This window comes from Loxodonta africana, chromosome 15, assembly GCF_030014295.1.
Source record: "Loxodonta africana isolate mLoxAfr1 chromosome 15, mLoxAfr1.hap2, whole genome shotgun sequence".
Taxonomy (NCBI): domain Eukaryota; kingdom Metazoa; phylum Chordata; class Mammalia; order Proboscidea; family Elephantidae; genus Loxodonta; species Loxodonta africana.
The window spans coordinates 25,081,924-25,095,445 of NC_087356.1; positions in this window are offsets into that span (position 1 = coordinate 25,081,924).

Sequence of the window (13,522 nt, forward strand, 5' to 3'; positions counted from 1 at the left end):
CAATTTATAAGGTCCATCCATGTGGCCAACCTTCTGCGACTTGATTATGAACCTATGAGATGCTTAGTGAAAGAAGCTATGTGAAATTGAGTGAGAGGCACAATGAATTCTGGCTTCCCCAGAGTTGACAGGATCCTCCCATTCCTGGCTGCGCCCTTTACAGTAAGCCCAGGTAGTCTTCAGAAAGGCAGGCCTGGCAAACTCATCAAATCCACCAGAAAGTCCTTGGTCAACTGTTCTGGAGAAGCCAGGGGCTATGTCCTGCACCTTCCCCCCTCCTCCTCCAGGGACCCTGGTTTCTGGTATGAGGAAGAGTGAATCATAGCCCTATCATATCCGGTCTACCTGCCCACAACGGGTTGTGGTGAGTCACCCTTATTGCTGATAGTAATTTAAAAAACAAGTTTTTTATTAAGGTGAACATATATATAAATATAAATGAAAAAATATATATAAAACAAAAAGTTTGCCATTTCAATAGTTTTTGCATGTACAATTCAGTGACATTAATTATTTCATCATGTTGTGCAACCACTACCACTATCTGTTTCCAAATTTTTCAATCGCTGTTAAGAGAAGTTCAGTGCCCCCCAAGCAATGACTCCCTCCTTCCTGCTCTGCCTCACTCCTGGTAAAGCACTAATAGACTTTGGTCCCTATACATTTGCCTATTCTAGATATTTCATGTAAGTGGGATCATACAGTATTTATCCACTTGTGACTGACCTGCTAATGACAATTTTTAAATTACCCTGTGCCATTTCAAGGGCCCTCCTCTATTCTCCTGAAAGTGCTAATTACAGAGTGATGCCCTTTGCTTTCACAACTGGACAAAACGCACATCATGAGCTGAAAGAGAGAGAGAAGGAGAGAGATACACAGCACACTAGGCCCTCACGAGGTTTCCATAATTAATAGCCTGAAGCATAGAAAACTTCCACCTACTCTTCAGATGTGACTCCATTTTATAAAGAAATCTGTTTTTCTCTCCCTTTTCTCCTTCTCTGTTCCTGCTGCAGGTCCTCCCCCTTTGTGAAACTCCTCTGGTTAATCCGGTCCTGCCATCACTCCCTTTTCTGCATTTCTGGCCCAAACAATCAGAGTGCTCTACCCAGTACTTCCTCACACATCATCCCAGGTAGTTTTCTGCCTGTTCTGAGGGCATTAATCTCTTGTGTCCAGGACTGTAATTTCCACAAGGGTGGGGCCGGGGCTGTCTGCCTCATCTGCACTCCCTGAGGGCTTGAGCTGGTAGGGCACAGCAGGAAGCGTGGTCTTGGTAGACTGTTCTCGCTTACTGCTGCCATCTCCTGAATGAGGGCTGGGACTTTCTCTCCTCATTCAGGAGGTAACATCTAAGCCTTTCCCACACCGGGGCCTCTTCATGACTTCATTATCCTAGCAGGCTGATTTAATCCACCCTGGGTCTATTAGTATACGGAGTTCCTGGGTAGTGCAAATGGTTAAGTGCTCGACTATTAGCCAAAAGTTTGGGAGTTCAAACCCTCCCCAGAGGTGCCTTGGAAGACAAGTCTGGTGATCTGCTTCTGAAAGTTTACAGCCTTAAAAACCCTATGAAGCACTTCTACTCTACACACATGGAGTCTCCATGAGTTGGCATCAACTCAACGGCAACTAACAACAACAATTTTGTATCAGGGCTGGACCTCCATCTTGACTAGGATAATAGCATCCTGAGTTTGGGTGGTGTGCAAAAAACCAAACCAAACCCAGTGCCATCGAGTCGATTCTGACTCATAGCGACACCATAGGACAGAGTAGAACTGCCCCATAGAGTTTCCAAGGAGTGCCTGGCAGATTTGAACTGCCGACCCTTTGGTTAGCAGCTGTAGCACTTAGCCACTACACCACCAGGGTTTCCACCCTTCCTTAATGAGTAGAAACCAAATGGTAACATCACTGCAACCTAATATTTATCTATTTGTCTTGTTCTGTTTCTGCAGAATAATTAGCATTGTCATGTGTCTAATCCCGCTACGAGGGCCAAAGGCCCCATGGACATTCCTTGTTCACATAGAAGATGAGGACCAGCGTGGAACACATCAGTCAGGATCGTTCATTTACTCACTTTTCATTGTGTGCCTGCTAAGAAAGAGCCAATTGCTGTTGAGTGGACTCTGACTCACAATGATCCTAGGTGTATCATGGGGTTTTCAATGGCTGATTTTTCGGAAGTAGATTGCCAGGCCTTTCTTCCAAGACTTCTCTGGGTGGACTCAAACCTCCAAGCTTTTGGTTACAGCCGAGTGCATTAAACTTTGTCCCACCCAGGGACTCCAAGTATTTACAAATAAGAACACACTATTTTCTGTCTGTTCATTCAGCTAAGGCTCTGTTTTCCACACATGGACTTCAGATTTTCTAGTTCTTTATTTCCTGTCTAGCACATGCCTGGTGAACCAGCTCTATCTTGGAGTGGATGTGCAATTGGATGTTGAAAGGAAAATTTGACAGGAAGCCATTTGCAATTGCCCAACCATACTAGGCTTTCCTGTAAGAGTGATGCTCAGTGCCAGGCCCATAAAAAGCCCCAGGGACTGACTGATGCTGAAGAGCCCATGGGAAGCAAAGGAGCCACCAAGCTCTGTCTGGGAAGGCACCTTAGGTAACATGTGACTGACCTGCTCTATCAACTTTGTTAAGGAAAGTGTTGTGACCACTAGGGGATATGAATACAAAAGCTGTGGGTGGTTTTTGACATTTTTCCTTGTGTATAAAGTTAGCTAGTCAAACATTTGTTTGAATTTAGATGCAGCAAGTGATCACAAATTTCATCTTGTTCAGAGAGACCCGTACTTGGTTGGGAGACAAGGATCCTTTGCAAATGGTCAAGTTGAGTCTAGGCCAAGCTTGGAGAAGTGTTTCGATGTTATCTTGATGTTTTTTGTCCCAGTAAACACTAATCAAACCTGACTATATTGCAAGTCCCTTTTTAAAAGGGGGCACATTGATTTTTTAAAAACAGCTTTATTGACCTGTCGTTCATGTTCCTTACACCTTATCCATTTAAAGCACACAATTTAATGGCATTTAGTATATTCACAGAGTTGTGTGTCTCTACCACCACTTTCCCTTTCAGGACATTTCACTACGCCAAATCAGAATTCTGTACCCTTTAGCTGTCACCTCCCAATCCCCTTATTACCCTCCCCAACCCTAAATAATGATAATAATAACAATAATAAAACAAACAAACAAACAAACCCATTGCTTTCAGGTCAATTCTGACTCATAGCAACCCTATAGGACAGAGTAGAACTGCCCCATTGAGGTTCCAAGGAGCACCTGGTAGATTTGAACTGCTGACCTTTTGGTTAGAAGCCATAGCACTTAACCACTACACCATCAGGGTTTTCTCCCCAACCCTAGGCAACAGCTAATCTGTTTTTTTGTCTCTATAGATTGGGAGGCATATTGGTTTTATTTGTTTTTGTTCAGTTTGCCTTCTTATCAGTTCTTCCGCCTAATGTGGGCCCTAATTCATAACACAGCTCCTACCCCTCTGCACTTTTAAAAAAGTCAACACATACTTTGTTCTGAGTGATACAATTTCTGGTCAGTTTCTTACAGGATCAGAAGACTGCTTTCCAGACTTGAAACAGCTTTCCCTACCAATCTGGAGGCTGTTTTGCTCCTTGCTTTGGTGGGTTTCCAAACACAGGCAGGCACCAACGGATTTCTTTTTGCAGAAGGCTGCTGAAGATTTGGAAGAGTCTGAAGAAAGTGTGTAACCAGAGGAGGGAGGGGCTGCCCCTTGCCTGGCTTGCCCCTAGGTGTGAGCCTGCTGGCTGACAGTCTCCAGACCAGCCTTGCCGCCTGACAGTGCTGCTTATTTGGGACCAGGCCAGGGCTGCAGCACAACCTTCATCCTAACCTAGGGATTTTGTCACATGAATAAAGGCAAAACCTCATTTTATTTATTTATTTTTTATTGTGCTTTAAGTGAAAGTTTACAATTCAAGTCAGTTTCTCACACAAAAACTTTGTCTTATAGTTCAGTCTAATCTTTCTCTGAAGAGCTGGCTTCAAGAATGGTCTTAGTTTTGGGCTAACACAGAGTCTGGGGCCCATGAAAATTGCATTTACTTTTGAAAGTCCTCTGTTTGTTCTACCCTTGCACATGGAACTCCATGGCTGATGAGGAGAATCTGACAAGAGCGCCCAGGATTCAGAGCAACGGCTGCTGAAAGTTTGGGGTTTGACTCTTCAGGGAGTCCTGAGGTCCTGCTCTGGCTGCCTGACTGAGGGACCTCAGCTCCACTGTTGTCTCTAGACCAATGTCTTACCAGAGTAGCCCAAATTCCCCTTTGAGGGAAGAGGAAAATTTGGACAACACCCCACTAGTATGCTGAGAAGGAAACTTTACTGGGTCTGGTGTTTCTTATATTTCTGGCAACTATAAGCTCCTCAGCCAACCCAAGGTATTTCGTGGAACTTTTTTCAGTCCTTAGTAAACCCTCAAAGGACATTGCCCTTTAAGTCCGTCAAGTTTTCCACAGTGTTTGTGCCTTACTTTTTTTATTTTTTGCATTCTTTCCTTCTTGGTGTAGTGGGAAAACCATAGCTGGGAGTTAGGAGACCGAAGCCCTAGTTCCAGGAACACCCTTATCAAGTCATCTGACCTTGGGGAGGCCACACAATCCCTGAGGGCCTTGTACTCCTGACGTGTAAAATGAGCAGTACAGCAGGACTCTCTGGAGTGTCCCTCCCGGCTCTGAAAGACACTCCCAAGACTCTACCATTAGCCCTGAATTTTAAACTCTGGTGAGCTCCCTTTATCTTTTCTCAGGTTGCTAATTTCTCCCACTCATGAAATAGCTAGAAAATTCATTCTTGCTAATATGTGGAAGGGAGGCCATCAGACTAAAGGTCGTCTTAGAGTTCAGACATACCAGTAAGGGAAGGCAGAAGCATAGTTCCAATTCCAGTGAGACTTAACCTGAAATTCTAGAGCTGTCAGTTAAATTTCCAGTGATCTCTGACTTCGTTAGATCAGGCAAGTTGATGAATGACTTTTGTTGCAATAAAGGCAGTGGTTGAGGTAAAATCAGGTGTCCTTACAAAATCATATCATCATGAAGACATAAAATAGTGCAAAAATGGACTAATGGTGAACAAATCCTTTGAAGCTGGCACCTACTCTAGGGAAGCTTTGCATTCTGGCTCGGCCTATGCTTTGGTATTGAGTCTTGATCCAAATAAATTATGGATCTTCCTCTTTTTTTCCCTTCTGCACGTGCAGGCCACTCAATCCAAAGCTCCACAGGGTTCTGTCAGCTTACCTGTTGTAAGAGGTACTGGAGCCCACGTGTCATTCTGACATATACCTAGGGCCCATCCTAGGCATTACTCATCTGAAATTGGAGGCCACTGACCATTTTCTTGATGGATGCCCAGTGGCCTCACGTTTTGCTGTTATCTCTCTTTAATTATGCAGCCCAATAAATGTTGAGCACTTCCTGTGTATTCAGTATCATGAGGGGCACACAGTGTCACATACAAATGAAGTACATGACCCAATCCTGGACTCCAGGGTGCTTTCAGTTTTCCCAGGAAGACAAGATACTTACATGAAACAGTCTGAGAATAGTCAAGAGAAGAAAGCCATAATCTCTACTGGGCGAAATAGAGGCTCAAATGGATGGCGCAGTCAGTAAGTTCCATGACTGGGGAGGAAGGAGAAAGATCAGATATTGCTGCAATGTTCAGGAAAGGCTTCAGACAAAAGATGTGGCTTTGATATATTCTTGGCATTTTTAAATGAGTTAGCCGATATAAAGTTGATGTGTGCATTTCAGGCCCTAGAGGATTAGGGAGAAATCCCTAGACTCTTATAGAAATAAGACATTGGGGTGAGGGAGAAAGCTTTTAGGAGAGGTGAGAATTAGTAGAGAGAACACAGCAGAGATGGAAAGTGGACTTCAGAAAACAGCTTATTTAATTTGGACTGTGCGAGCTGGTTTCCAAACAAACATCCCTCCCTTCTCTCCATCCCATGCCTTCTTCAGTTTCCAGACCTTGACGTCATGAGTGCAGCTGAGTTAAATATCTTTTCCTTTCCGCTTGACCCCCCCGCTCCCCCCCCCCCCCCAGCTAAAGTACCACTTTCTTGGCACCCAAACTGAAGTGCACTGCCAATGGAGGAGTGAGAGATTGACTTTGGACTGTTAGTCCTGGTGGAAATCTAAGGGCTATTGCATGGTGTTCCCTGAGGTGGCCACTAAGAAATGGTGTGGGGTGATTCTTCTGGTGAGTGGAATTTGAGATGCCTACAAAATCCTTCTCTAGAACACAAACACTGGGGCCCTCCATCCTTCCTGAATTGGTCAGGACCGTGACCCTCTTTAGATGGAGCACCAGGGCCTACTCCCCTCCAGTGGTTCAGAGATAGAATTTTCTTTGGAGTTAATATGATGCTTTAGAAGCGAGGATGGCGAGACTTCAGCTCGCTTACTTTGGACACATCATTAGGAAAGACCAATCCATAGAAAAGAACGTCATGTTTAGTAAAGTAGAAGGTCAGCAAAAACAAAGGAAACCCTTCATGAGATGGACTGAAGGATTGCTGCAACAATGGACTCAAATATACCAATAATCATGAAGATCATGCAGGACCAGACAATGCTTTGTTTTGTTATATATAAGGTTGCTATGAGTTGGAGCCAACAGACAGCAACTAACAACAATAACAATGTGATGGTTGACTGAGTGTCCAAGGGAAGAGAGGGATGGTTGGGGCAACGACCCATGTGAAACTATGACAAGAAACCACAAACCTAATAGGAGAGAATAGATTTTCTTTTTTACTGGGAGAACCATCTCCTTGGAGGATACTGGGAGAACCATCTCCTTGGAGGATGCTAGGAGCCCATGGGCTTTCATTATTTAAAATATCATCTGAAAGAACTCTGGGTAGGTCTTAGTCTTTCCTAGGTGGAAGAATAGACACATGACCTAATGAGGGTTCCATTAAGATAACTGATATCAGAGGCCTTGGAAGTGGCACTTTGCTGCCCAGAACTCTGGATCACTCCTGTAAGTTAATTCATCCCTGCCCACATCTTCCCAAGACAGGTAAAAGGAGGGGAGAGCAGATCCACAGAGGGAAGCCTACAAGTTGTTTGAAAACACACTTTCTTTTCATTATGCTGCCATCATCTAAATTATTCATAGGCAGTTAAGTGTTGCTATGGCTGGTCCCCACTTCAGTTGTTCTGGTCAGACTCTGCTAGCCGGAAGAGATGACCTCAGTGACTCAGTTATCTCAGAAGGCAGCCTTACTGCTCACTGGCAAACACCTGAAGAATCCAAGTCTGACAGAAGAATTTGGGATGTATGTCTTTTCTTACGGAATTTTGACATAAGAAAAAAAAGGCGATTCACTTATTTTGTGGCCTTGTAAGAGGCAATGCAGTGGTTAAAAGCAGGGACTTTGGACAGACTTGTTCACGTTTTGTGTCCTTTGCTTAACAGCTGTATGACCTAGGCCAAATTTCTTAGCTTCTTTAAGCCTCAGTTTCTTCATTAGTAAAATGGGGACAATTAATACAAATCTAAGAGTTGCTTTAAGAACTCGGTGAGATAATATATGCATGGCACATGGTAATCAATCAGTAAATGAGATCTAGTAGTAATAATTATTACTTACATCTCAGGCTTGGATAGGGAAATACTTGGTGGACTTAATGAAATGGGTCATTTGGCAAAGAAATTTATTGTAATAGTTGTTATTAAACATAAAAAACCAGACAAATAAACATCAAAAACATTGAGTGGAATGAACCCCCAAAACTATTGCCCTGAAATAATTTTTAAATCTTAAACCATAAATATTTCCTGAAGTCTTCTTAAAACCAAACAACAGTTTATCTTAATTACTAAAGAATGCCTGCCTTGAGCGTTGTGCTCTTTTAAGCTCTATCTATGTGGGATCAAACTGACATCAGCAACTGCAAAGATTAGGTAGGAAGCTTAGGGAGCAGTGAGTTTATGTTAATGGTGGAAAAACATTTCAGAAAAAGAGGGTGAGAATGTTTATGACTTGAAGAATGTGGTCAATGTCACTGAACTGTACATGTAGAATTGGTGTGTGTTTTGCCGTGTATATTTTCAACAACAAAAATTTTTAAATTAAACAAATGAAAAAACTCAAACTGGAGATATGAGTAAGGTAGATGCCCTTGACCTCTTCTACGCTGGCTATGCCCACCTGGAACCCAGCAATAACCTCTGACCACTGGGCGGTAGACCGTGACCCATGAAAGCATAGTACCTTTTGTCTTGTTGGCAGCTAACACAGAAGGTCCGTGTTGGGATCTATAACATATTCACTCAAAAAAAATTTACTGAGGACCTGCTATACCACTATACCACATATAACATACATGCCAGACACTGTTCTAGGAGCTGGAGATCCAGCGTTGAATAGGTAATTGTCCTTGACTCCACAGAACATACATGGAGGTACAATTAAATTAACAAGGTAATTTCTGATCGTGATAAGCGCTATGGTCTATAGTCTCTTTTCCTCCAGGCTCATGTGTTGAAGTCTTTCCCATAGACAAAACTCCCGATGATGTCAAATATGGCTTTCAAAGCCATCAGGACTGATTCTATGGAGTCTACATAGGACTCCAGGGCAAAGCTTCTGGCTGATGAGACACAAAGGCCCCAAGGTCCTCCAAGAAACAGAGCGCCACTGAGCATGGGGAGAGTCTTGGAAAATCCTGTTCCTTTCCTGCTGGGATCATGTTCACAGCATTAATATCCTAAAGGATCCCTTTGCAATAAAGTTCAGCTGTTTCCACCCAACTCAATACTTCCCTGTCTCTTCCATTTATGCAGGTCTATGTGCTTGACTATTTGTGGGCTTAAAAAAAATTGTAGGGTCTTTGGAATTACATGGTTATTAGTCAAACAGAAATATGTTCCCTATTTTTTCCTACATGCAGAAAAGTATCTCTGGAAACATAACCAACCAATGCCAAGTGTCCAGGAGTCAGGAACAATGATGCTGCCAAGTCTTTAAAATTGGATACACTGCCATCCAAAGTAAAATTTAGGGAGCTGCCTCTCCTGAACTCTGGATTTGTGATACAGGAAGCTGAGTGGGCCCCGAATTAGAAGTCAGGGATCCCACATTCTCTGGCAGTTATTAGCCATATGACATTAGACAAATCACCAAATATCTTTGGGGCTCAGTTTCCTCATCCGTCAAATGAGGCTATTGGAGCATTGTTGCAAAGGTCAAAGAAGGCAAGGGCTACTCCCCAGTGCCTTGGCTGTGAGGATGTAGGCTAACAGCAGAGCAGGTGTGAGCTAGAGGGTATAGGCTAGGGCTCCAGGGACTGAGAGGTATGGTGGCATTTGGTATCTCAGAACCTTAGAGGGCACAGTGACCTCCAGTTGGAGCCAGCCTGCCAGCATCCATGACTTGTGGCTGGGGTGAGGCTGCGAGGGCTTTTGAGTAGGACCCTAGCTCTGGGGAGGTGTGTGGGAGGCAAAGCAGGGCTTTAGTCAGCAGGAAAGGGTAAAGGTAGAATGTACTAGGCTTCAGAGAAGGGGCTAGCGCATGCTAGGAAAGCAGTCAGAGCCCAAGCTAAGTGGGTTGGGGGCTCAGGGCAGTATAGGTCTCATGGGTACACTCGTAAATCTAAGGCAGAACAGGATGTGGATTATTGGCCTGAGGACTCCTGTTCAGAGCAGGCTTTGAACCAGTTTAGTCCTGTTAGAACCAGTTCGGTCCTGTTCCAACCTCTGCTGAGAATCTGCATTTCTAACAAGTTCTCAGGAAGGTACACATAAGGATCACCAGGGGATCCTGTTAAAATGTATGTTCTGAGTTCCTGCAGAGAGCACAGTGAGACGCAGACCACGGAGTGCGTCCCTGGGCCTTGGGCCAGCAGGTAAACTGGGGGGCCCGTCCTCGGCCCCCGGCCCTGTGGAGATCCAGAGCCTTTCCCGCAGCTGCCCATCTGCCCAGCTGCAGCCTTGAGGCAGAGGTGACCCCTCACCCCTCCGTGAACTGATGATGGCCTCTTGGAGCCTGCACTCCTCCGGCCACTGGGTCTCCCAGTCCAACCCTGCTAGGCAGCTGGCTAGCTCCCCGCCAAGTGGCTGAGGACACGGCCCCTTCGGATAGGGGGCGTGGCAGAGCGAGAAGAATGGCCCTCACCCTAACGCAGCCGCTGGAGGGCTGTTAGGGGGCTGTAGGCCTGAGAAGGCGGCCTAAGTGGCCTCAAGCTTAGCCACCACATCTTCAGGCCATGGACCCTGAAGTTTATAGGAGGGGCTGTCTTCTGGAAGTGACCTTTGTTAATTCTCCTTGGAGGTAGACGTCTATCTGTACTTAGTCATTGAAACGGTGGAAGAAAAAGGGGAAGAATGAAAGGCTCTGGCCCAGTATCTCCATATCTAGAAAAGTTTTATGTTATAACCATAAGCCTATATGTGCATTTTTTATAAAGACTCATGTTTATTGTGCATAGTGTTTATTATTTTGCAGCAATACACCTTCAGTTGCCTATCTCAGAGCTTCATCAACTCTCCAGCCCTATGTCATAATTTAGTCTGAAGGCAACTCGATTGCCTTTCACTTCCACAGGACGTCACACTGGACCATTACATTGATGACATTATGCTGATTGGCTCTAGTAAGGTAGAAGTGTAAATGACTCTGGACTTACTGGTAAAACATTTCCTTGCTAGAGGGTGAGAAATTAATCCCACAAAAATTCAGGCACCTTCCTCCTCAGTGAAATTTCTAGGGGTCCACTGGTGTGGGGGCATGTCAAGATAGTCCTTCTAAAGTGAAGGATAAGTTGTTGACCTGGCTCCTTTCACAACTAAAAAGGAGGCACAATGCCTAGTAAACCTCCTTGGGTTTTGGAGGCAACATATTCCTTATTTGGGTGTGCTACTCCAGCCTATTTATCAAGTGACTAAAAAAGTGCCCAGAACAAGAGAAGGCTCTGCAACAGGTTCAGGCTGCTGTGCAAGATGCTCTGCCACTAGGGCCATATGATTCGGCTGACCCAATGGTGCTTGAAGTGTCACTGGCAGATAGGGATGCTGTTTGGAGTCTTTGACAGACCCCTATTGGTGAATCACAGCTCAGACCCTTAGGATTTTGGAGCAAAGCCCTGCCATCCTCTGCAGTTAACTACTGTCCTTTTGAGAAACAGCTTTTGGCTTGTTACTGGGCCATAGTAGAGACTGAATGCTTAACCATGGGACATCAAATCACCAAGTGGCCTGAGCTGGCCATCATGACCCACAGGCTCATAAAGTTAGACATGCACAGCAGCACTCCATCATTTAATGGAAGTGGTATATATGGGATCTGGCCCCAGCAGGACCTGAAGGCACAAGTAAGTTGCTTGAGGAAGTGCCCCAAATGCCCATGGTCTCTACTCCTGTCACATTCTGTTCCATCTCCCAGCCTGCACGTATGGCCTCATGGGGAGTTCCTTATGATCAGATGACTGAAAAGAGAAAGCATGTGCCTGATTTACAGATGGTTCTGTGCGATATGCAGGCACCACTCCAAAGTGGACAGCGGTAGCAGTACAGCCTCTTTCTGGGAAGCTCATACCACAAAGAAAGCAGCGCCGGGAATACAGCATGTACTTTGGACCCTGGGTGCCCAGACAGAGAAGCTCCTAGTCCAGGGAAAGATTGATGACAAGGACCGTCCTCCAGAGCCAACAGAGAGAGCCTTCCCCTGGAGCTGATGCCCTAATTTGGACTTCTGGCTTACTAGACTGTGAGAGAGTAAACTTCTGTTTGTTAGAGCCATCCACTTGTGGCGCTTCTGTTATGGCAGCACTAGATGACTAAGACTTTGTGTGACCTCAACCACCTAAAAATGTATGCTTGGTTGTCTATATACATCCGTAGGATATAGAAGGACATGTGAAAATGAAATCAAATCACCAGCATGATTTTGGATGCCTTTTGTGTTCTTCTTCTTTGCTTTTCAGTTTTTAGTAATGTACATATTTTCAAAGTTTGAAAAGAAAAAATAAATGTTATTTTAAAAACCTGCAAAAAAAAAAAAAAAAGTAGATTCTGATTCTGTATATCTGGGGTGGAAATGCAAGTTCTCAGCAGGGAACTTATCAGATATGCAAATTCTCAGCAGGGATTCGAACCACAATGAATCGGTTCAGAGTTAGAGGGAATATTGCAGGTCAGGATTGTTCTAATTTAGGGCAGTAAGAGCAATTCAGGAGCCTGCCTAGGCAGCAGGGTAGGGGAGGTTGGGTTGCTAACACACTGCCAAGGTGTCTGGGACAGACACATGTTGAAAGGTATAATATAGTGTAACGTGATAATAATAGTTAATATTTATTCATTCAATGTGTTAATCACTGAGCTTAGTGCCTCATATGCATCACCTATTTTATTTAATCTTCCTAATAATCCTATGAGATTTCTCCCATGTTACAGGTGGGGAAATTGAGGCAGAGAGAGGTTAAATAACTTGCCCAGGGTTATAGTGATGGAGCTAGGGTTTCAAATCAACTTTCTCTGACTCCAGAGCCTGTGTTGTGGTTACGATTTTACTAACCAGCAATAGCAAATAACAAAACCATAACAACAATAATAGTGGTGGTGGTTGGAGTGGTACTGGCCCTGCCACATTCTGTGTAACCACATGGCTCAGTCTACTCCTCACACAACCTGTGACATAGATATGGTCTCCATTTTACAGAGGAGGAAAACAAGACCCAGGGAGGTAACCTGTCCAAGGTCACAGCTGATGAGAGGTACAGGCAAAACAAAAACCAAGTCTGTCCTATGGCAAAGGCTCCCTTCTCAGCTCCTGGAGATGGGCCGTGATTGCCCCTTTCTCTGAGAATCTGTTCTGGACTTGAAAAGCTTGTTCACAGCATATTAGTGGCACTTGAAGGAACTTAAAGGCCTATGTATTTAGTACCCACACAAGAGCCCTTTTCCTTTCACCCTTTTCTCAAATATCATTGCCTTTATAGTCCTCCTTGCCTCCAACGCAATTCGGGGTTAAAACTTTTTGAAAACACCCATTCTCTCATTCATTTTTTCTCTGTCTTTGTCTCTCCATCAGGTTAAAAATTTGAATTAAATAAAGAAACTTCTATTGGAAAGAAGGAAAACTTGGTCTTTTAGGAAGCGTAAAATACTTTGAGTGGGTACTAAACCCAGGTGTGGTGTAGCTTTCACTTGAGGTATTTGTGAGGAAAACAGATGATAGTGGCTGTGTCTTGCTTAATCCGAAAAACCAATTGCGGTTGAGTCTGACTCACGCTGACCCTGTGTGTGTCAGAGTAGGACTGTGTTCTGTAGGGTCTTCAACAGCTGATTTTTCAGAAGTAGATCATCAAGTCTTTCTTCTGAGGCATCCTGGGTGGACTTGAACCTCCAACCTTTTAAATAGCAGCCAAGTGCTTAACCTTTGTGCCTTCAGGGGCTCCTAGCTTAGTATCAAACTGAAAACCAAAAAACACCAAACCCATTGCCG